Here is a 25,000-nt window from a genome sequence, read left to right as displayed (position 1 = left end):
ACGCCCTCGAATTTTTCCAGGCCATTCCAAGGATCGAATAGTGCTGCAAGATATCCATTACTGGTACCTGGTTCAACCCATGGTATGGTTTCTGAGTCGACCTGAAAATAACGGGTCATGTTAAAAGCATACGTTTTATGCAAAGGTTCTATCGAGAACGCTGCACTTTTACTGGCATTGATGTTCATACCAGTCAGATGACAAAACTGTTCGACAATCTTTAGGAGTGCACGCATTCCTTCAGAACTGTCAGAGCACAAGGCAGTGTCATCATCGTAGTCTAATGAAGTGCTGGCTGTGGTGTTATTTAGCTTCCACCCTTGCCCACTAGCCTCCAAGGCGCACAGGAGAGGGTCCATTGCAATGTTGAACAGGATAGGTGACATGGGATCACCTTGCTTCACACCTCTACTCATTTCGATGGGGTCCGTGGTTCCATCTGGTACCTTGAATGACGTACATGTACCGGTGTACATGTCTGTAACCATACCGATGAAATGCTCGTGCACTCCAAACCTCCTAAGACCCTCGAACACATGTTCATGTGAAATAGTGTCGAAGGCCTTTGCCAAATCAAGGAACACTACCGGAAGATGTTGTCCACGATTCTTTGCGTCCTGAATCATGTCGGTTAGCAGGGTGATATTTTCATTGCATCCAGGAGCCTTAATAAAACCTCTCTGTCTTTCGTTTAGTGTTACCGCCTTTTGGAGTCGACTCGCCAGAATTCGTGTGTATCGTCTGAGCACGATAGAAGAAATAGTCAAGGGTCGCCAATCATTGATGGAATCGGAGTCGCCACTTCCTTTTGGCAACAAAATTGAACGGTTTTCTTTAAGATCCTTGGGGATTTTCCCACTGATAAGAAAAGAGTTGTACAGACTAGCGAGTACCGTATTGATGTTAGGGTTGCATTTTATGTCCTCGAGAGTAACCTTATCTGGACCAGCAGCCGTTGCTGTTTTTGTGGCCTTTATGGCTGTATTCACTTCCTCCACCGTAATTGGCAACAATAAATTTTTATTGTCTACCCTTGCCTTGGGCGGAGGCAGATGACTGAGATCGACTTCAACCGGACTAGCTGAAAATCTGTCTCTATACACCTCATGGATTTCATCCACTTTTAAAGGACACTCGCCACCCGTTTTTTGATCCAGAATTTCTATTGCCAGCTTTTTCCTGTCCCTATAGTACTGCCGCTGCATGTACTGAAAGCCGCTTGCCTTCTTTGCTGACCGCCTTCGTGGTTTTCGGTTACTCCTCTTATTGGTAGCAACCCGTTGGAGCATCCCTTTTATCTTATCGTAACCGCTCACGTCAAAACTTTTCTCAATGGGTCGACTAATATTTGTTATCTGCCCCGTAGCAGATATTAAGGCCTCTTCGAAAGGCTCCTTTGGAATTTCTTCTTTTCGCTGTGGTCTTTTTGGCATTGGAACTCGGATGACAGGGAACAGCTGATTTTGCCTTTGGACCGAAAAGTAGCCCTAGTGCACGTCCTTTGTCACTCACCTGCTTGTTCGTTTTCGATAACAGCTGTTTAGCAATGTCACTATTGATCTGTCTGGACCCCTGCAATTCAGAGTTCAGATAAATTAGTTTTTCAACTTCTTCATCTGACCAGATTTACTTCTTAGATCTTTTGCTATTCTTTGCCCTTTGCAATCTCTTCCCCTCTACTTCCGCCTGTTGAGCTTCCACCCTCTTTAAATTACGCAGGATAGGGTGTCGGTGCCTTTCATGCTGGGAGAGACCCGTTTTGGTCTTAAATGCCTTGCCACAGGAGCAGACAAAGTCTAACACCTGGGCGGTAGTAGGTTGTTCCAATATACTACATTTGGCGTAGTGTATGGTAGCACCGTGCCCCGTTTTGGAAAACTTCCCACATTTTCCGCATTTAAATAGTACACTCGCATCGGTATGCTTGTGTAGGTGAGTTGTCAATTTTCTTATTTCTGTATAACCGGTGTTACACATGGGACACACAAAGTATGTAAACGGGACAGGTACTACCACAACCGGGTTGTTCTCTACCTCCTTTCTACTATCAGCAGAACGGACAACAGGTATATCCTGAGCGCTCTCAGGTAAAGATAAATCCTCAATTGGAGTTCTTATTTTGAAGAACTCTTTTAGACTTGACGGTGGGATGCTTATGACTTCTAAACTCACAATGACGGAAGGACATTGTCAGCACTGATTTTGTGCTAGGTTCTCCTTCGGAATCGACCTGTCCCAGCGCCAGACTCTACTTCCGTACAGTATGCAATTTAGTGGACGAAAGGCTGTTTGCACCCTTCCGAACGCGGTCGTTTATTTCCTTATGAAGAAAATGGGCGCCACCGCCTCCCGACTGACTATAGCACGAGCATTCATCTAAAGACACCGGAGCGTCTCTAGAGTTCATGCTGTGGCGTCGTACGTTATATGCAGCAACCTGCTGCACGGTTGACCTATCGGCCGTCCTGCATGCGGGATAATCAAATACAGGAGACGTGCATGCCCGCTCATATACCTGCAAGTGTGTCGCAACCCCATCTGCACCTGCAACAGATGAGGCCGGGTCCCTAGTCCGGGAATATAATTAAATATACTTGTACAAATCAACTTGATTCCAGGGCGCCCGACCCTTACAAAGAAAAGACATCTCTTCCCGGGGCTCCCGCCAGCGTCTCCGAGTTCGTTTGCTTTGCAGCACTGGCTGCGCGACGCAGCGACTTCCGCCTTTGGGTTCGGGAATATTGACCCGATTCCCTTTCGCATAAAGGGCGCGACCCACGAAAGGCCTACGCCACCGCTCGGAACGGAACTACCCTATAGCTTAGGATCGACTGACCCATGTGCAACGGCTGTTCACATGGAACCCTTCTCCACACTCGGCCCTCAAGGCTCTCACTTGAATATTTGCTACTACCACCAATATCTGCACCCACGGTGGCTCCACGCGGGCTCGCGCCCTACGCTTCAACGCTCACCGCAGCGACCCTCCTACTCGTCGGGGCTTACCTCCCGGGCGGGGTTACCTCCTCTGCCCCGACGGCCGGGTATAGGCGGCACGCTCAGCGCCATCCATTTTCAGGGCTAGTTGATCCGTCCTGCTGTCTGTATCAACCAACACTTTTTCTGGGATCTGATGAGCGTCCTAATCGGGCGCCGTAACCCGGCGTTCGGTTCATCCGGCAGCGCCAGTTCTACTTACCAAAAGTGGCCCACTGGGCACTCGCATTCGTCGCCCGGCTCCAATCGAGCGAGTCGGACTTCTTACCAATTTAAAGTTTGAGAATAGGTTGAGGTCGTTTCGGCCCCAAGGCCTCTAATCATTCGCTTTACCAGATAAAACTGCTATCCTGAGGGAAACTTCGGAGGGAACCAGCTACTAGATGGTTCGATTAGTCTTTCGCCCCTATACCCAAGTTTGACGATCGATTTGCACGTCACAGAATCGCTGCGGACCTCCACCAGAGTTTCCTCTGGCTTCGTCCTGCTCAGGCATAGTTCACCATCTTTCGGGTCCTAACGCACACGCTCCTCCTCCGCCTCGCCGACAGAGCGATCAAGACGGGGCAGTGGTGCGCCCGCCGCCGAGCGACGGGATCCCACCTCGGCCAGACGGACTGGCCTTCACTTTCATTGCGCCTTCGGGCTTCAAAGTTGCTACGACTCGCGGGCGTGTTAGACTCCTTGGTCCGTGTTTCAAGACGGGTCGGGTTGGCTACCGACCTCGCTGACCGACCCTGGGCGCCTGTTGAGACCGGACCTGCGCAGCCGAAAGCTGCACCGAAACGACACTGAGAACAGTCCCGCTCCGATCCAACTCGCGGGAGACAGGCGGCCCAGCCCTCCCGAAAGAGGGCAGACGCGGATTCCCTTCCTCGACCGGGCGTCCAGCCGCTGGAGATCGGCTATAAGCTCTCCCGGGCCGCGAACGACCGTGGGAGGAACCTGCCGGTCGTCAGCTCTACGCACGCAAGAAGTGCACGCGACGGAGGCACGAGCCGTCACCCGGCTGGTCCTTGCGGATCCTGCAGAGAGACGGACGTGCTCCCGAACGCGCTGAATCTTTCGTGCCACATTGCGGGCCCACCCGTTTGCCTCTTAGCGGTTTCACGTACTTTTTAACTCTCTCTTCAAAGTTCTTTTCAACTTTCCCTCACGGTACTTGTTCGCTATCGGACTCGTGCCAGTATTTAGCCTTGGATGGAGTTTACCACCCGTCTTTGGGCTGCATTCCAAAACAACCCGACTCCTGAAAACCGTGGTCCGCACGCGGCCCAGGCCGTGGGGGCCTGACACCCTCTATGGGAAGGACTCGATCAGAAGGACGTGAGCCCGAGCACACGCGCGGAGTAGGGCTTTCTTACGCCACATTTCCCGCGTACCGTTCAGGCACGGGAATTCGGCGCTGGGCTGTTCCCGCTTCACTCCCCCATATATATACCTACGACGGTCAGACTATATCGGTTAGCAACGGAGGCCGGAAAAAATGGGAACTAAAAAAATCATCATCAAACTACACATTATCACCGGCTAACCGGCAGCGTAGACGAGGTTACATTTCGAGGACCTTCAAAAGTGGTGTGCGCGCGTGTGCGTCATTAAACTGAAGAAGAAAAAATTTAAATCGCGCGGCCTAGCCTAGCCCGGCCGGGTCGGGTCCGGTCGGGTCGGGCCTAGCTTAGCCTAGCCTAGCCTAGCCTAGCCGAGCCGAGCCAAGCCAACGCTCAGACTATATCGGTTAGCAACGGAGGCTAGGTTTGGCAAGGCTGGTTTTCATTTCTTTTTCAATTAGTCCGCGCGATATATATTCGTTCGGCTAGACCCGGCCCGCCTAAGCTCGCACCGTCTGTAGCCTATGCTAGGCTAACCTAGGCCTGGTCTCTGGCCCGGCCCGGCTCGGCTAGGCTCGCCTATGCTAGGCTAGGACCGGCCGCACGATATGATTTTTTTTCTTTTTTTCATTTTTTCCGACCTCCGTTGCTAACCGATATAGTCTGACCGTCGTAGGTATATATATGGGGGAGTGTTGTTACATACAACAGTATAGCATAGCATAGCATTGCATGCGATGCTTATTGTACTTGTTCCCTTGGCCGACCCGATGAACGCCCGATCGCGTTCGACTGTGGTTATATGCTTGTCTCAAAGATTAAGCCATGCATGTCTAAGTACAAGCTTGTACCAAGCGAAACTGCGGATGGCTCATTAAATCAGTTATGGTTCCTTGGAACTGAGTTACCTACATGGGTAATTCTAGAGCTAATACATGCGAACAAGCGCCGACCTAGCGGAAGGCGTGCTTTTATTAGGAACAAGGCCAATGCGGGCTTGCCCGCTCCCCTTGGTGAACTCTGGAAAACTTTGCTGATCGCACGGTCTAGCACCGGCGACGGATCCTTCAAATGTCTGCCCTATCAACTTTCGATGGTACGTTATGCGCCTACCATGGTCGTCACGGGTAACGGAGAATCAGGGTTCGATTCCGGAGAGGGAGCTTTAGAAACGGCTACCACATCCAAGGAAGGCAGCAGGCACGCAAATTACCGACTCCTGACACAGGGAGGTAGTGACGAAAAATAACAATACAGGTCTCTCTCGAGGCCCTGTAATTGGAATGAGTACACTTTAAATCCTTTAACGAGGATCTGTTGAAGGGCAAGTCTGGTGCCAGCAGCCGCGGTAATTCCAGCTCCAATAGCGTATATTAAAGCTGTTGCAGTTAAAAAGCTCGTAGTTCGATCTTGGGCCGCCGCAAGGCGTGTCACTGCCCGTCCTGGCCTTTCTCTCGGTTTTCACCTGGTGCTCTTGATTGAGTGGCGGGGGTGACCGGAACGTTTACTTTTAAAAAATTAGAGTGTTCAAAGCAGGCCATACGCCTGAATAGCAGAGCATGGAATAATGGAATAGGGCCTTTGTTCTATTGCGTTGGTTTTCGGAACTCGAGGTAATGATTAAGAGGGACTGATGGGGGCATTCGTATTGTGGTGTCAGAGGTGAAATTCTTGGATCGCCGTACTAGCCGTACTAGCCGTACTAGCCGTACTAGCCGTACTAGCCGTACTAGCCGTACTAGCCGTACTAGCCGTACTAGCCGTACTAGCCGTACTAGCCGTACTAGCCGTACTAGCCGTACTAGCCGTACTAGCCGTACTAGCCGTACTAGCCGTACTAGCCGTACTAGCCGTACTAGCCGTACTAGCCGTACTAGCCGTACTAGCCGTACTAGCCGTACTAGCCGTACTAGCCGTACTAGCCGTACTAGCCGTACTAGCCGTACTAGCCGTACTAGCCGTACTAGCCGTACTAGCCGTACTAGCCGTACACTCTAATTTTTTAGCCGTACTAGCCGTACTAGCCGTACTAGCCGTACTAGCCGTACCAGCCGTACCAGCCGTACCAGCCGTACCAGCCGTACCAGCCGTACTAGCCGTACTAGCCGTACTAGCCGTACTAGCCGTACTAGCCGTACTAGCCGTACTAGCCGTACTAGCCGTACTAGCCGTACTAGCCGTACTAGCCGTACTAGCCGTACTAGCCGTACTAGCCGTACTAGCCGTACTAGCCGTACTAGCCGTACTAGCCGTACTAGCGTTTAAAAACAAGTTGATTTGTACACGTATATTTAATTATATTCCCGGACTAGGGACCCGGCCTCATCTGTTGCAGGTGCAGATGGGGGTTGCGACACACTTGCAGGTACAGGAGCGGGCATGCACGTCTCCTGTATTTGATTCTCCCGCATGCAGGACGGCCGATAGGTCAACCGTGCAGCAGGTTGCTGCATATAACGTACGACGCCACAGCATGAACTATAGAGACGCTCCGGTGTCTTTAGATGAATGCTCGTGCTATAGTCAGTCGGGAGGTGGTGGCGCCCGTTTTCTTCATAAGGAAATAAACGACCGCGTTCGGAAGGGTACTAGCCGTACTAGCCGTACTAGCCGTACTAGCCGTACTAGCCGTACTAGCCGTACTAGCCGTACTAGCCGTACTAGCCGTACTAGCCTTCACGAGGTAGGGGTTGTAAGCCAGTTGACTTGTTTAATTGGCGACGAACAGACTAGGGTGGCTGCTAATTAGGCCACTGTCAGCGACTCTTTTACAGATCCTGCAACGTGAATGTCCCTGTACATCCAGTTGCCGATCACAAAAGATTCCAAAAGATGGCGAATATATAGAAATGAGAACCTACCGTACGTGTGTTCTTACCGTACCTCACTGGTCTAATTGGGCTTAATCTCCCGAGAGTTTAAAAACAAGTTGATTTGTACACGTATATTTAATTATATTCCCGGACTAGGGACCCGGCCTCATCTGTTGCAGGTGCAGATGGGGTTGCGACACACTTGCAGGTACAGGAGCGGGCATGCACGTCTCCTGTATTTGATTCTCCCGCATGCAGGACGGCCGATAGGTCAACCGTGCAGCAGGTTGCTGCATATAACGTACGACGCCACAGCATGAACTATAGAGACGCTCCGGTGTCTTTAGATGAATGCTCGTGCTATAGTCAGTCGGGAGGCGGTGGCGCCCATTTTCTTCATAAGGAAATAAACGACCGCGTTCGGAAGGGTGCAAACAGCCTTTCGTCCACTAAATTGCATACTGTACGGGAGTCGAGTCTGGCGCTGGGACAGGTCGATTCCGAAGGAAAACCTAGCACAAAATCAGTGCTGACAATGTCCTTCCGGCATTGTGAGTTTAGAAGTCATAAGCATCCTGTAATAGACGGGCACAACATCCTACCGTCAAGTCTAAAAGAGTTCTTCAAAATAAGAACTCCAATTGAGGATTTATTTATACCCGAGAGCGCTCAGGATATACCTGTTGTCCGTTCTGCTGATAGTAGAAAGGAGGTAGAGAACAACCCGGTTGTCGTAGTACCTGTCCCGTTTACATACTTTGTGTGTCTCATGTGTAACACCGGTTATACAGAAATAAGAAAATTGACAACTCACCTACACAAGCCTTGGAGGCTAGTGGGCAAGGGTGAAAGCTAAATAACACCATAGCATGCACTTCATTAGCAGATGACACTGCCTTGTGCTCTGACAGTTCTGAAGGAATGCGTGCACTCCTAAAGATTTTCGAACAGTTTTGTCATCTGACTGGTATGAACATCAATGCCAGTAAAGTGCAGCGTTCTCGATAGAACCTTTGCATAAAACGTATGCTCTAAACATTACCCGTTCTTTTCAGGTCGACTCAGAAACCATACCATGGGTTGAACCAGGTACCAGTAATGGATATCTTGGAGCACTATTCGATCCTTGGAATGGCCTGGAAAAATTCGAGGGCGTATCTACATTAGATACATGGTGCAAAGCATTTCTCAAACTCCGTCAGAAAGTGGATATTCTAGTTAGAAACATCTGAAACTCAAATTAAAAAGCTAGACGATACCATCAGATACTGGATCAAACTGTGCTACACTGAAAGAATCAGCGTGTTTGCCCTTGGCCGACAGGTCTGGGTAATCCGTTGAACCTCTTTCGTGCTAGGGATAGGGACTTGTAATTATTTCCCTTCAACGAGGAATGCCCAGTAAGCGCGAGTCATCAGCTCGCGTTGATTACGTCCCTGCCCTTTGTACACACCGCCCGTCGCTACTACCGATTGAATGGTTTAGTGAGATCATCGGATCGGCCGTGTCGGTTTTACCGTTCACGTGCCGAAAAGACGCTCAAACTTGATCATTTAGAGGAAGTAAAAGTCGTAACAAGGTTTCCGTAGGTGAACCTGCGGAAGGATCATTAACGCAATCGCAAGAACGTTTTGTCACCCAGCACGGCCGACTCGCACGCGAGTCTGCCTGGTCGTGGCTAGAAGGAGGGCCGGACGGTAAGCGACCGGCTGGCGAAAACCAATCGAACTTGGGAGTGCACTAGCGAAAACCGCCCGACCTTCCGAGGTGTTCGGAATGCTTTTCGGGGCCGCCCGTGGTCTGGTTCGGTGGCTCTGCTTGAAGGACGCGCCCGGACCGGCGCCTCCGCTCCCGTTCTTTGTTTTTTCTCAAACGAAAATCTTTTTTTTTGTTGCACTCTGTAAGCGTTGAAAACGCAAGTTGCGAACAATTCTTAGTGGTGGATCACTCGACTCGTGCGTCGATGAAGAACGCAGCCAGCTGCGTTAACTAATGTGAATTGCAGGATACATTGATCATCGACACTCCGAACGCACATTGCGGCCCGGGTCCTCGCGATCCGGACCACGTCCGTCTGAGGGTCGGCAATGCGACGCATCGCGCCCGTTCCGTTTACACAAGACGGAACGGATGCGGACCAGCGCCCGACTGAGCCCGGCGGCTGCACGTTCAGCCTGTCGAGCCGGGTGAATTCAGATGCAGCGTGTTTCTCAGGCCGCTTCCCTCCGAGAGGAAGAGGCGGTTGGACTGGCAGGGGAACCTTCCGCCCGCGGATCGAGCACCATCTCTCGGAGCCGCCCAGAAGCATCGGCCTGGCCTCTCAACACGGCACACTAGACCTACCAACTCGACCTCAGATCGGGCGAGAATACCCGCTGAATTTAAGCATATTACTAAGCGGAGGAAAAGAAACTAATAAGGATTCCCTCAGTAGCGCCGAGTGAAGCGGGAACAGCCCAGCGCCGAATCCCCGTGCCTGAACGGTACGCGGGAAATGTGGCGTAAGAAAGCCCTACTCCGCGCGTGTGCTCGGGCTCACGTCTTTCTCATCGAGGCCTTCCCATAGAGGGTGTCAGGCCCCCACGGCCTGGGCCGCGTGCGGACCACGGTTTTCAGGAGTCGGGTTGTTTTGGAATGCAGCCCAAAGACGGGTGGTAAACTCCATCCAAGGCTAAATACTGGCACGAGTCCGATAGCGAACAAGTACCGTGAGGGAAAGTTGAAAAGAACTTTGAAGAGTAAAAAAGTACGTGAAACCGCTAAGAAGCAAACGGGTGGGCCCGCAATGTGGCACGAAAGATTCAGCGCGTTCGGGAGCACGTCCGTCTCTCTGCAGGATCCGCAAGGACCGGCCGAGTGACGGCTCGTCCCTCCGTCGCGTGCACTTCTTGCGTACGTAGACCTGACGACCGGCCGGTAGTCCACCAGAATGCCGATCGGCAGGTTCCTCCCACGATCGTTCGCGGCACGGGAGAGCTTATAACCGATCTCCAGCGGCTGGACGCCCGGTCGAGGAAGGGAATCCGCGTCTGCCCTCTTTCGGGAGGGCTGGGCCGCCTGTCTCCCGCGAGTTAGATCGGAGCGGGACTGTTCTCAGTGTCGTTTCGGTGCAGCTTTCGGCTGCGCAGGTTCGGTCTCAACAGGCGCCCAGGGTCGGTCAGCGAGGTCGGTAGCCCACCCGACCCGTCTTGAAACACGGACCAAGGAGTCTAACACGCCCGCGAGTCGTAGGGACTTTGAAGCCCGAAGGCGCAATGAAAGTGAAAGCCAGTCCGTCTGGCCGAGGTGGGATCCCGTCGCTCGGCGGCGGGCGCACCACTGCCCCGTCTCGATCGCTCTGTCGGCGAGGCGGAAGAGGACCGTGTGCGTTAGGACCCGAAAAATGGTGAACTATGCCTGAGCAGGACGAAGCCAGAGGAAACTCTGGTGGAAGTCCGCAGCGATTCTGACGTGCAAATCGATCGTCAAACTTGGGTATAGGGGCGAAAGACTAATCGAACCATCTAGTAGCTGGTTCCCTCCGAAGTTTCCCTCAGGATAGCTGGTGCTCGAACGCAGTTTTATCTGGTAAAACGAATGATTAGAGGCCTTGGGGCCGAAACTACCTCAACCTATTCTCAAACTTTAAATTGGTAAGAAGTCCGACTCGCTCGATTGGAGCCGGGCGACGAATGCGAGTGCCCAGTGGGCCACTTTTGGTAAGCAGAACTGGCGCCGCGGGATGAACCGAACGCCGGGTTACGGCGCCCGATTGGGACGCTCATCAGATCCCAGAAAAGGTGTTTGTTGATACAGACAGCAGGACGGTGGCCATGGAAGTCGGAATCCGCTAAGGAGTGTGTAACAACTCACCTGCCGAATCAACTAGCCCTGAAAATGGATGGCACTGAGCGTGCCGCCTATACCCGGCCGTCGGGGCAGAGGAGGTAAGCCCCGACGAGTAGGAGGGTCGCTGCGGTGAGCGTTGAAGCCGCCGTGGGTGGGTGGAGCCGCCGTGGGTGCAGATCTTGGTGGTAGTAGCAAATATTCAAGTGAAAGCCTTGAGGGCCGAGTGTGGAGAAGGGTTCCATGTGAACAGCCGTTGCACATGGGTCAGTCGATCCTAAGCTATAGGGTAGTTCCGTTCCGAGCGGTGGCGTAGGCCTCTCGTGGGTCGCGCCCCTTATGCGAAAGGGAATCGGGTCAATATTCCCGAACCCGAATGCGGAAGTCGCTGCCTCGCGCAGCCAGTGCTGCAAAGCAAACGAACTCGGAGACGCTGGCGGGAGCCCCGGGAAGAGTTGTCTTTTCTTTGTAAGGGTCGGGCGCCCTGGAATCGGTTCGCCCGGAGATAGGGGCTGCGGGCCCGTAAAGCACCGCGGCTCTTGCGGTGTCCGGTGCGCTTCCGCTGGCCCTTGAAAATCTGAGGGACACCGACTGATTTTCGCCTCGGCTCGTACCCATAACCACAGCCGGTCTCCAAGGTGAATAGCCTCTGGCCGATAGAACAATGTAGGGAAGTCGGCAAATTAGATCCGTAACTTCGGGAAAAGGATTGGCTCTAAGGGCTGGGTCGGTCGGGCTGGGGAGTGAAGCGGGACCGGGCGCGTGCCGTGACTGGGCGAGGCCTGCGCAAGCAGGGCGAGCCGGGACTAGTGCCGGGCCCATTCCGTGGACCTTCCTGGCTTGGGGGTCTTTCGGGGTCGCTTCGGCCGGCGCCAAACAGCCAACTTAGAACTGGTACGGACACGGGGAATCCGACTGTCTAATTAAAACAAAGCATTGCGACGTCCGCAACCATGGCATTAACGCAATGTGATTTCTGCCCAGTGCTCTGAATGTCAAAGTGAAGAAATTCAACGAAGCGCGGGTAAACCAAATGTAGTGAATGTCTTTGTAAATCCAGTTGCCGATCACAAAAGATTCCAAAAGATGGCGAATATATAGAAATGAGAACCTACCGTACGTGTGTTCTTACCATACCTCACTGGTCTAATTGGGGTTTCTCTTAGGTTAATCTCCCGATAGTGTAAAAACAAGTTGATTTGTACACGTATATTTAATTATATTCCCGGACTAGGGACCCGGCCTCATCTGTTGCAGGTGCAGATGGGGGTTGCGACACACTTGCAGGTACAGGAGCGGGCATCCTGTAATAGACGGGCACAACATCCCACCGTCAAGTCTAAAAGAGTTCTTCAAAATAAGAACTCCAATTGAGGATTTATCTATACCTGAGAGCGCTCAGGATATACCTGTTGTCCGTTCTGCTGATAGTAGAAAGGAGGTAGAGAACAACCCGGTTGTGGTAGTACCTGTCCCGTTTACATACTTTGTGTGTCCCATGTGTAACACCGGTTATACAGAAATAAGAAAATTGACAACTCACCTACACAAGCATACCGATGCGAGTGTACTATTTAAATGCGGAAAATGTGGGAAGTTTTCCAAAACGGGGCACGGTGCTACCATACACTACGCCAAATGTAGTATATTGGAACAACCTACTAGGGTGGAAGCTAAATAACACCACAGCCTGCACTTCATTAGCATACGCAGATGACACTGCCTTGTGCTCTGACAGTTCAGAAGGAATGCGTGCACTCCTAAAGATTGTCGAACAGTTTTGTCATCTGACTGGTCATCAATGCCAGTAAAAGTGCAGCGTTCTCGATAGAACCTTTGCATAAAACGTATGCTCTAAACATGACCCGTTCTTTTCAGGTCGACTCAGAAACCATACCATGGGTTGAACCAGGTACCAGTAATGGATATCTTGGAGCACTATTCGATCCTTGGAATGGCCTGGAAAAATTCGAGGCGTATCTACATTAGATACATGGTGCAAAGCATTTTTCAAACCCCGTCAGAAAGTGGATATTCTAGTTAGAAACATCTGAAACTCAAATTAAAAAGCTAGACGATACCATCAGATACTGGATCAAACTGTGGCTCAAACTACCCAATTGCATATCAACGCATTTGTTGTATACCTCCGCTAGAGACGGTGGACTAGGAGTTCCCTGCTTGTCACAATCTGTTCTATCTGCAAGGTTGCATAATCTAGGCCGGTGCCTAGATTCGTCCGATCATTTTGTTCGTAGCTGGGCGGAAGGTAAAGGATTCGCCGATCGAATTCAAAAGCTCGCTACTAAATGGAAGCTGGACATTCCACACCGAAAGAAGCTTAATCGCAAATGGAAAGAGGAAAGACAACGCAATTGGGCCGCTCAAGGATCGCAAGGCATTGGTGTAGAAAACTGGAAGGGATCGAAAGTTTCAAATCACTGGATTTCAAAACGATCATTCCTAAAAGAAGGGAGTACATATCAGCATTGTTACTGCGAAGCAACACCTATCCTACTAGAGAAGTCGTTTCCAGAGGTAGAGAAGGAAGAGATGTGCGATGTAGAAGGTGTCTGACCACTATTGAGACAGTAGGTCACATTTCCGGTTGGTGCTACGTAGTTAAGGAAGCAAGAATCAGGCGTCATAATAACGTCTGCATGAAGCTTGGTCAACGGGAACTTTAAAACCCGATATTTTACTGGTTAAGGATGATCGCGCTCTGATTGTGGACCCCACGGTGGTATTGGACAATTGTAGTCGGAGTCTATCATTAACTGCGAGAAAAAAGATCTCAAAATACAGTTGTTTGATACCACAGGTGAGGAACTCGACCGGGGCCGAACAAGTGACTGTTATACCAGTAGTGATTGGAGCTAGAGGCACATGGGGTGCCGAAAACAACGCAATTGTTGAAGCTGGAACAGATTACCTTAAAAGTCTTGTGCGATACAATCCAATTATTTGCTGCATTCATGGATTGTTAACCATGATAAGGAATGTGTACTTGTGGTTAGTCCATTTTAATTTAACATGAAGGAGGACCCAAAAATGAGGACAGGTACGTAGTGGGCTACGTAAGATTGTGTCTTGTGTACCATGAGGGAATAACACCTATCCCTTGCCTTCAACGGATATGTGTAAGATCGGGTTACACATATTTCGGTGTCAAGGAGATTCTCGCACATAGACGTGAATATCCTTGACGGGACAGTGTGGAAGGTTTCTCGTCATTTTCAGTGACGCCTACTGTCTTAAGGTGGAAAGACTTGAAGTTGTGGCAGTTTCTACTGCTGTACCTAAGTCATCTAATAGCCAAATGCCTCGTCATCTAATTAGTGACGCGCATGAATGGATTAACGAGATTCTCACTGTCCCTATCTACTATCTAGCGAAACCACAGCCAAGGGAACGGGCTTGGCAGAATTAGCGGGGAAAGAAGACCCTGTTGAGCTTGACTCTAGTCTGACCTTGTGAAGAGACATGAGGGGTGTAGAATAGGTGGGAGGCTCACGCCGCCGGTGAAATACCACTACTTTCATCGTTTCTTTACTTATCTGGTGATGCGGGAAGCGGGCCCACCGGGTCCACGATTCTAGCGTTAAGCGCGACTTGTCGCGCAACCCGCTCCGGAGACAGCGTCAGGCGGGGAGTTACGGTACATCTGTCCAATGGTAACGCAGGTGACCCGGGTCGGGCCGGGCCGGGCCTAGCCTAGCCTAGCATAGCCTAGCCTAGCCTAGCCTAGCCCAGCCCAGCCTAGCCCGGCCAGGTCGGGTCTAGCCGGGCCTAGCCTAGCCTAGCCTAGCCAAGCCAAGCCAATCTTACGCTCAGTCTATATCGGTTAGCAACGGAGGCCGGAAAAAATTATAAAATTATAGTTTCTATTGATACTTTTAGCCTAATTACTAGTCTCTAAACCCATGTCTATTCTAGTAGTAGCTGTGTTGGTTTGTGTGACGTGTGTGTTAGTTAGGTATGACACAGTCCGAGTAATAGGCCTAAGTCAGCAAAATTAAACAATAAACATTACACAAAAATACATTTTTTATTCTCGTTTTTAAAGTTTCTTTGAGTACATGCATATTGTTTGATAATAAAATAGCAGAATTAAAAAATTACAGTACACACATTATACACATTCTTTATTTATTTCTTTGGGCTATGTCCAATTACTACTTAGTTTAATGTCTTGTCTAGCTGTCGATTAGCCTCCACACATTTGCATAGTAGTGGACGTGTGTGTGAAAAAGAGTGCGCGAAGGCGAGAATCCTATGCCTATTGTAGAAAGAATCGTATCGCAGTTGTGTAAATCACTTCTAGTTGCTATACGCTTGGGTGCACACGGAACAACAAATTTAACTTAACTGATGAATTATTCATGTTTATTTTGTGACGTTTCATTGTTGTATTTTTTACATTACTTTCAGTAATTTTAGGTTGTTGTTTTTAGTCGCGTGGAAGCGACTCTATAGTTCACTATGTCGGTCGGTCGGTCGGTCTGTCGGTCCGGTATCACTATGCGTTTTATCGCTTTCTGACCTTATCTTGATATCAGTTTAATCTAGGTAGGTCAATTTTTCACAGTATATTCCTTATGGCCAGGAATCAATGTGGTTATGTTTTCACGGTGCGCAATAAAAAATTACGCGGTCTACGCACGATTTAACGAAATCACGTTTGTAATCATATCTTCACAACCATGAATCACAATTAAATAAAATTTGGTACTCATAAATTTCAGGGCATAAATCATCATATGGCAATACAATTACGTATGTAACGCATGCGTACGCGCGCTTAACATTTTCAAAATTTATTTTCGATGAAATAAGAGTACATTTCAGGCAATTTTAAGCGTTTACAAAATTGCCATGAGTGCGCATATTTTTGCGCGCGCACTGCGCGTTAAATGTTATTGCGCACTCTTTTTGCCCGATTTCTGTTTTCTTGACTCACTTTTCAACTCGAAATTACGTTATACGAGCACGTCAAAAGTGACAGGCTACGCACGTGTAAATTTAAAAAAAATAAATGTTTTTAAACATTTCAACATTTTTAAACATGTTCAGTAATTTCGGTCAGTATAGTTCACTCTCTCTGTCTGTCGGTCTGTCTGTCGGTCTGTCTGTCTGTCGGTCTGTCTGTCGGTCCGGTATCACTATGTATTGTAGCACGCGACTTAATGGCTGTTGGCCTTGTTTTCAGTAACTTAGCTTTTCCCATTCTACTTAGGCCTACTGAATGAAACATGTATAACTTTTTAGGCTAGCTAAAAAAAACAATATTTAAGTTTAAATTACTTACTAGCTTCAAATTATTTGGGTAAAATTATTATCACGGTAAGTTTCAACAATATAAGAATGAACTACTGTATTATCAATGAATTTAAGAACAAAATCTACAGTATCCAATTTCAGGCCTAGATTAGGGTCTAAAGGCTGGTTTCCTGTCGACGTAAGAACATCACTTTTGTTGCGACTACGTCGATTTGTCGTAAGAAATGCGGATTTTACAGGAAACCGATTACGATCGAAAATTTATAAAATCGACGTAACGTAAGAAAAATGGTAACGACAAACGATTTTACAGGAAACCGATGACCTAACAATTGTTGCGTTACGACGTTTTCTTCAGATTTTACAGGAAACCGGGATTTTTTATCTTACGCTTGAATGAACGCCCTTGCGTCACGTTTCTTACGTCTCTTACGAAAGTTGACTTGAATGACCTTACAGTGAAATATAGCCGGACAATAACATTTGTATGTAATTATCGTACTACTACAATTTTAGCCCACTTTACGATGTTGTACAATGTACATACTTTACAAATGCACAGTAGTTTCAAAATAATATTGTTCTAATCAGGGAGTTTACAACTCATATCAAAATATAATACTCTTATTTATGGACGTGCAATAAACAATCCGCATTGAAACCGACATTCTTCTGTTCTATTTGTCAGTAGAAACGTCACGATAATGAACATTTGCAACAAGATAAGATATATAGAAAGCCCTTGTAAGCAATATAATATTATTATGTAACTTTAAAAAAAAATGTTTGCTTGATTTTGTATAATTTATATTGTTTTGTCAAATTTATTCTTATTATAGGTAAATAATGGGTATCTAATAATAATAATAGGAATCCCGAAATGATTTGCCGTTTTTTAATTTTGAAAACTATTTAAGGCTAGGCCTACTAAGGCCAGAATAATTAATTCATATTTTGGTTCATACAATAGTGCATAGGTCTAGCCTATTAGCCTGGCTCCTAGGCTAGTTTGATTATATTTTGGTCAAATCCATTCCTATTAGTACAGTATTAATTAAGTATTACTAGATGGTACGCTCGCTTCGCTCGCGTACCATCTAGGTCGTGCCCACAGATGGTTCTCGAATATAGGCCTACAGTAATTTCAGCGTAACAAAACTGGCGATTTCAAATGTACGTACCGCAGGACTATAATACATTGTCGTTTACAGAAACGAATAAATAGACACGATGATTTATGTAGTCAACTAAAATTAGCACCCTGGGAATTACTTCCGAAGGAGAAACTTTTCACAAAATGAGTCCAAATTTTTGATTTGGACACATTTAAAGAAACCCAATTTGTGTTTTGTATGTAACATTAGGGTTGAGGGATGGGAAAGCGGATAGGTACAAAGAGGAACAATTTTTAAATATATTCTTTATCCACTCAGTAACGAAATATTTTGTTCATGTTTTATAAGCATATACATAATATACCTCTAAATACAGTAAAACATTTGCGATTTAATACTTTGTTAAAACTGTCACTGTCATAATCGATTGAAATATTAAAGTACATGTCACGATACACCACTACGACGTTTATATTTTTGGTAATTATTAATTAATACAAACGTTGAGAAGGAACTGTCAGTATAAAGTGTATTTGTATATAATAATGTGTTTATATATCTAACAGTTTATTATTATCTAAAGGCTGGTTTCCTGTCGACGTAAGAACATCACTTTTGTTGCGACTACGTCGATTTGTCGTAAGAAATGCGGATTTTACAGGAAACCGATTACGATCGAAAATTTACAAAATCGACTCAACGTAAGAAAAATGGTAACGACAAACGATTTTACAGGAAACCGATGACCTAACAATTGTTGCGTTACGACGTTTTCTTCCGATTTTACAGGAAACCGGGATTTTTGATCTTACGCTTGAATGAACGCCCTTGCGTCACGTTTCTTACGTCTCTTACGAAAGTTGACTTGAAGTCAACTTTCGCAAGAGACGTAAGCGCAATCGTAACAAGCAACCAATGAGCGACAAGAGTTATGACGTAATGTGTATGTCCTTATAGTGAAATAAAGCCGGACAATAACATTTGTATGTATTTACTACTATAATTTTAGCCCACTTTACGATGTTGTAGGCCTACATACTTTACAAATGCACAGTAGTTTCAATATAGGCATAAATAATGTTCTAATCAGGGAGTTTATCGTTTAATTTTCATGTAAATGAGTTAGCAAACAGTATTTCTAGAATAATTGGTGTCTTAAACAAAGTGAAGTCTATGTTATCAAGTAACATCTTGTTAACGGTATACAATGCACTTATATTACCTAGAATAACGTATGCTATCACAGTATGGGGTGCTACTTCTGCTACAAATTTAAACCGTATACATATTCTCCAGAAAAAAGCACTTAGAAATATTTGTCATGTTCATTTTATGCATCCTTCTCATCCACTTTTTATTTCGACCCAAACATTAAATATTTTTGACCTTTATACGAAACACACTGTTATATTTATGTATCAATATAAACATAATCTATTACCTGAATCATTTAATAACTTATTTATTACATCTGCCTCATTCCATAATTACTCAACTAGAAACAGGTCAAACTACTGTCCACAACTAAAACGCACCAAAGTCGGACAGCAATGTATTTCCTACCAAGGAACACATATTTGGAACAATTTAACAGACTATATAAAACAATCCCCCACTTTAAGTTTGTTTAAACAGAGATTAAAGCAATATTATAACAATAGAAATATTTAAGTTAAGTAAATCACATTATGTTATTTTGGTTTGTTCTTTTTGTTTGTACTAATTGTTTGATCTTTTTGTTAGGGTTACATGCTTAAAGCACTTGTACTTATTTTGTATCCCATTCCATTATCTTATTATTTGTATTGTATTTGTATATGTTTTTATATTGATTATGGAATAAAAATGTCGATGAATTGAATTGAATTGGTTTACAACTCATATCAAAATCTAATACTCTTATTTATGGACGTGCAATAAACAATCAACATCGGTAGAAACGTCGCAAAAATGAACATTTGCAACAAGATAAGATATAGAAAGCCCCTTTGTAAGCAATATAATATTATTATGTAACTTTAAAAAAAAATTGTTTCCTTGATTTTGTATAATTTATATTGTTTTGTTAAATTTATTCTTATTATAGGCCTGTAAATAATGGGTATCTTACTGCGGTTAGTACTATATCATGCTCGATTAGATATGCTTATAGGCCCATAGGCCAATGCTGGGCCTAGGTAGGTCTAATAATAATAGGCTAGGGGCCTAGGCTAGTTTGATTATTTGGTCAAATCCAATTCCTATTAGTACAGTATTAATTAAGTATTTTACTAATACTAGGGCCTAGCCTACTGAAAATAATATGTTGGTGTGCTGCACTGACACTGCTGCTGAGTAGCTACAGGTACAATAACATTCAACATTTCGCGCGAATAATGATAAAACCCGCTCTAAAAAGAAACACCAATCAGAGATGTTGTTTCAAATACGTCATAAATCCGACCGACGTAAGAAAAAAATTTCAACTTTCGTAACAACACTAAAATCGACGTAAGCATACGACGTGTGTTTCACAGCCAAAATTTCAACTTTCGGGAGCAGCATAACTACAGATGTTTCTAAGCGGCCCGACACGATCTTGACTAAGGTCAACGACGTCAAGTTTTTCTCAACTTTCGTAAGAGACGTAAGAAACGTATGAAACGCAAGAATCGTTGCAAAATTCGACTTCTTACGTCGACAGGAAACCAGCCTTAACAGGACGAACATTCACAGTAAGAAATTTTCGATTCAAATGAGTTCCAAAAATAGTTATTTACAGTATTGTCAAAGTATTGCAAGTTTATCCTCAAAGGGCCCATATATTTACCTACCGTATGTGTTAAGCCAAGGGCTCATAAATTTACCTACAGTACTTGTGTTAAACCAAACTCTGGCAGACTGAGAGATTGGGATGTTCCATTCATCGCAAATCAATACATTTGTATAATCGTATATTAAATCTATCAAAATAGTATTTTTTAAAGAAAATCGGCCTGTCTTCAACATTATGATGGTGTACTCTAGCTGTTCAACCGGTTTTCAGCTATTAAAAACAATTATCGTAGGAGGAGATAGGAAAATGCGAAGCCTCCTCGCATTTTTGTGGCGGGTATTTTTCAAGATGGACATCCATTAGACAGTGTATACCACGATCGGAAAACACCCCTATTTGGGGCAAATCGTTGAACCTAAATTCGTTTTAATCGTCAATAACTAATTATCTAACTTAATTTAATTAGTAAACAGGGTTACATCAGGTGGTTTAAATCAGTACCGAAAGTACGAACCAACTTTATATACCATTGAGTGAAAATTCTAGAAGTAAGGCGCGATTTACCGAATTTTGCCCTTACGTAAATTTATATATAGATTACTAATACTAGGGCCTAGCCTATCTAATAAAAATAATATGTTGGTGTGCTGCACTGACACTGAGTAGGTACAGGTACAATAACAACATTCAACATTTCGCGCGAAAAATGATAAAACCCGCTCTAAAAAGAAACACCAATCATAGATGTTGTTTCAAATACGTCATAAATCTGACCGACGAAAGAAAAAAATTTCAACTTTCGTAACAACACTAAAATCGACGTAAGCATACGACGTGTGTTTCACAGCCAAAATTTCAACTTTCGGGAGCAGCATAACTACAGATGTTTCTCTGCGGCCTGACACGATCTTGACTAACGTCAACGACGTCAATTTTTTCTCAACTTTCGTAAGAGACGTATGAAACGCAAGAGTCGTTGCAAAATTCGACTTCTTACGTCGACAGGAAACCAGCCTTAAGCGGCCACCAACGAAAGCGGCCGCTAGTTCAATAATCTGTATGGAAGGCCATGTGTGCTTCGATTGTTGTTCCCATTTTTTCCGGCCTCCGTTGCTAACCGACATAGTCTGAGCGTAGGCTTGGCTAGGCTAGGCTAGGCTAGTCTAAGCTAGGCCCGGCCCGACCCGACCCGACCCGACCCGGCTGGGCTAGGCTAAGCTAGGCTAGGCTAGGACCGGTCGCGCAATATGATTTTTTTTTTCTTCAATATTATGACGCACACGCGCGCACACCTCTTTTGAAGGTCCTCGAAATGTAACCTTGTCTACGCCGCCGGTTAGCCGGTGATAATGTGTAGTTTGATGATGATTTTTTTAGTTGCCATTTTTTCCGGCCTCCGTTGCTAACCGATATAGACTGAGCGTAAGCTTGGCTTGGCTTGGCTTGGCTAGGCTAGGCTAGGCTAGGCCCGGCCCGACCCGGCTGGGCTGGGCTGGGCTAGGCTAGGCTAGGCTAGGCTAGGCTAGGCTAGGCTAGGCTAGGCCCGACCCGGCTAGGCTAGGCTAGGCTAGGCTAGGCTAGGCTAGGCTAGGCTAGGCTAGGCTAGGCTAGGCTAGGCCGCACGATTAAAAATTTGTTCTTCTTCAGTTTGATGACGCACAGGCGCGCACACCACTTTTGAAGGTCCTCAAAATGTAACCTCGTCTACGCCGCCGGTTAGCCGGTGATAATGTGTAGTTTGATGATGATTTTTTTAGTTGCCATTTTTTCCGGCCTCCGTTGCTAACCGATATAGACTGAGCGTAAGCTTGGCTTGGCTAGGCTAGGCTAGGCTAGGCTAGGCTAGGCCCGACCCGACCCGACCCGATCCGACACGGCTGGGCTAGGCTAGGCTAGGCTAGGCTAGGCTAGGCTAGCCTAGGCCGCGCGATTTAAATTTTTTTCTTCTTCAGTTTGATGACGCACACGCGCGCACACCACTTTTGAAGGTCCTCGAAATGCAACCTCGTCTACGCCGCCGGTTAGCCGGTGATAATGTGTAGTTTGATGATGATTTTTTTTAGTTTCCATTTTTTCCAACCTCCGTTGCTAACCGATATAGTCTGACCGTCGTAGGTATATATATGGGGGAGTGTTGTCACGTACAACAGTATAGCATAGCATAGCATTGAATGCGATGCTTATTGTACTTGCTCCCTTGGCCGACCCGATGAACGCCCGATCGCGTTCGACTGTGGTTAGGCCGCCTGTGCTCTTGCCTGTGCACCGGTAAAGGCTCGGCGGGGCGAGGCGGGCGCGATGACTTGTCTGCGCTCGCTCGCCGGTCATTCGCGTGCGTCCGTTTTTTTGATAATCGAAGTGATTTGTGGCCTGGCTTTGGACGTTAGAACCCGAGAGTTTCGAACGCGAAGCGCAGCGTCCCTATTCGGGCGCGGCCTTCGTTTCTCCCGAGGCCTTAGTCAGTCAAGAAGGTTTTTTCAGCCCACGCACTCCTGTCCATCGCGACGGATGCGCTTTAACCGTGCAATCGGTTTAGGCTAGATATCTGGTTGATCCTGCCAGTAGTCATATGCTTGTCTCAAAGATTAAGCCATGCATGTCTAAGTACAAGCTTGTACCAAGCGAAACTGCGGATGGCTCATTAAATCAGTTATGGTTCCTTGAAACTGAGTTACCTACATGGATAACTGTGGTAATTCTAGAGCTAATACATGCGAACAAGCGCCGACCTAGCGGAAGGCGTGCTTTTATTAGGAACAAGGCCAATGCGGGCTTGCCCGCTCCCCTTGGTGAACTCTGGATAACTTTGCTGATCGCGCACGGTCTAGCACCGGCGACGGATCCTTCAAATGTCTGCCCTATCAACTTTCGATGGTACGTTATGCGTCTACCATGGTCGTCACGGGTAACGGAGAATCAGGGTTCGATTCCGGAGAGGGAGCTTGAGAAACGGCTACCACATCCAAGGAAGGCATCAGGCGCGCAAATTACCCACTCCTGACACAGGGAGGTAGTGATGAAAAATAACAATACAGGTCTCTCTCGAGGCCCTGTAATTGGAATGAGTACATTTTAAATCCTTTAACGAGGATCTATTGGAGTGCAAGTCTGGTGCCAGCAGCCGCGGTAATTCCAGCTCCAATAGCGTATATTAAAGCTGTTGCAGTTAAAAAGCTCGTAGTTGGATCTTGGTCTTAGGCTCGCGGTCCGCCGCAAGGCGTGTCACTGCCCGTCCTGGCCTTTCTCTCGGTTTTCACCCGGTGCTCTTGATTGAGTGGCGGGGGTGACCGGAACGTTTACTTTGAAAAAATTAGAGTGTTCAAAGCAGGCCATACGCCTGAATAGCAGAGCATGGAATAATGGAATAGGACCTTGGTTCTATTGCGTTGGTTTTCGGAACTCGAGGTAATGATTAAGAGGCACTGACGGGGGCATTCGTATTGCGGTGTGAAAGGTGAAATTCTTGGATCGCCGCAAGACGACCGACTGCGAAAGCATTTGCCAAGAATGTTTTCATTAATCAAGAACGAAAGTTAGAGGTTCGAAGGCGATCAGATACCGCCCTAGTTCTAACCATAAACGATGCCGACTGGCGATCCGCCGGCGTTACTCCAATGACGCGGCGGGCAGTCTACGGGAAACCAAAGTCTTTGGGTTCCGGGGGAAGTACGGTTGCAAAGGTGAAACTTAAAGGAATTGACGGAAGGGCACCACCAGGCGTGGAGCCTGCGGCTTAATTTGACTCAACACGCAAAAACTCACCCGGCCCGGACACAGTGAGGATTGACAGATTGCGAGCTATTTTGTGGGTGGTGGTGCATGGCCGTTCTTAGTTGGTGGAGCGATTTGTCTGGTTAATTCCGATAACGAATGAGACTCTGGCTTGCTAAATAGTTGCGCCACCCGTTGCGGTGGGCGCTTAACTTCTTAGAGGGACAAGTGGCGTTTAGCCACGCGAGATTGAGCAATAACAGGTCTGTGATGCCCTTAGATGTTCGGGGCCGCACGCGCGCTACACTGAAAGAATCAGCGTGTTTGCCCTTGGCCGACAGGTTTGGGTAATCCGTTGAACCTCTTTCGTGCTAGGGATAGGGACTTGTAATTATTTCCCTTCAACGAGGAATGTCCAGTAAGCGCGAGTCATCAGCTCGCGTTGATTACGTCCCTGCCCTTTGTACACACCGCCCGTCGCTACTACCGATTGAATGGTTTAGTGAGATCATCGGATCGGCCGTGTCGGTTTTACCGTTTACGTGCCGAAAAGACGCTCAAACTTGATCATTTAGAAGAAGTAAAAGTCGTAACAAGGTTTCCGTAGGTGAACCTGCGGAAGGATCATTAACGCAATCGCAAGAACGTTTTGTCACCCGGCACGGCCGACTCGAACGCGAGTCTGCCTGGTCGTGGCTAGAAGGAGGGCCGGACGGTAAGCGACCGGCTGGCGAAAACCAATCAAACTTGCGAAAACCGCCCGACCTTCCGAGGTTTTCGTGATGCTTTTCGGGGCCGCCCGTGGTCTGGTTCGGTGGCTCTGCTTGAAGGACGCTCCCGGACCGGCGACTCCACTCCCGTTCTTTGTTTTTTCTCAAACGAAAATCTTTTTTTTTTGTCGCACTCTGTAAGCGTTTAAAACGCAAGTTGCGAACAATTCTTAGTGGTGGATCACTCGGCTCGTGCGTCGATGAAGAACGCAGCCAGCTGCGTTAACTAATGTGAATTGCAGGATACATTGATCATCGATACTTTGAACGCACATTGCGGCCCGGGTCCTCGCGATCCGGACCACGTCCGTCTGAGGGTCGGCAATGCGACGCATCGCGCCCGTTCCGTTTACAAAAGACGGAACGGACGCGGACCAGCGCCCGACTGAGCACGGCGGCTGCA

The 25,000-nt window shown here is 47.2% G+C and overlaps 3 non-coding genes and 2 pseudogenes across 3 annotated transcripts; 4 read left to right on the top strand and 1 right to left on the bottom strand.

Moving 5' to 3' along the window:
- The window catches only part of LOC140042481 (large subunit ribosomal RNA), a 6,991-nt pseudogene extending 2,520 nt beyond the window's left edge, over window positions 1–4,471 (bottom strand).
- Window positions 4,472–9,069: 4,598 nt separating this feature from the next.
- LOC140041264 (5.8S ribosomal RNA) lies at window positions 9,070–9,225 on the top strand. The gene has a single exon (XR_011842875.1). It is a non-coding gene; the product is annotated as a 5.8S ribosomal RNA (ribosomal RNA).
- Window positions 9,226–9,489: 264 nt separating this feature from the next.
- On the top strand, window positions 9,490–15,194 carry LOC140042480 (large subunit ribosomal RNA; annotated as a pseudogene).
- A 7,464-nt stretch (window positions 15,195–22,658) lies between these two features.
- Window positions 22,659–24,457, top strand: LOC140041892 (small subunit ribosomal RNA). The gene has a single exon (XR_011843459.1). It is a non-coding gene; the product is annotated as a small subunit ribosomal RNA (ribosomal RNA).
- A 305-nt stretch (window positions 24,458–24,762) lies between these two features.
- Window positions 24,763–24,918, top strand: LOC140041371 (5.8S ribosomal RNA). The gene has a single exon (XR_011842974.1). It is a non-coding gene; the product is annotated as a 5.8S ribosomal RNA (ribosomal RNA).
- Window positions 24,919–25,000: the final 82 nt, after the last annotated feature.

This window comes from Antedon mediterranea, chromosome 2 (assembly GCF_964355755.1).
Source record: "Antedon mediterranea chromosome 2, ecAntMedi1.1, whole genome shotgun sequence".
NCBI classification, from domain to species: Eukaryota; Metazoa; Echinodermata; class Crinoidea; order Comatulida; family Antedonidae; genus Antedon; species Antedon mediterranea.
This window is presented reverse-complemented; position numbering and strand designations above follow the sequence as displayed.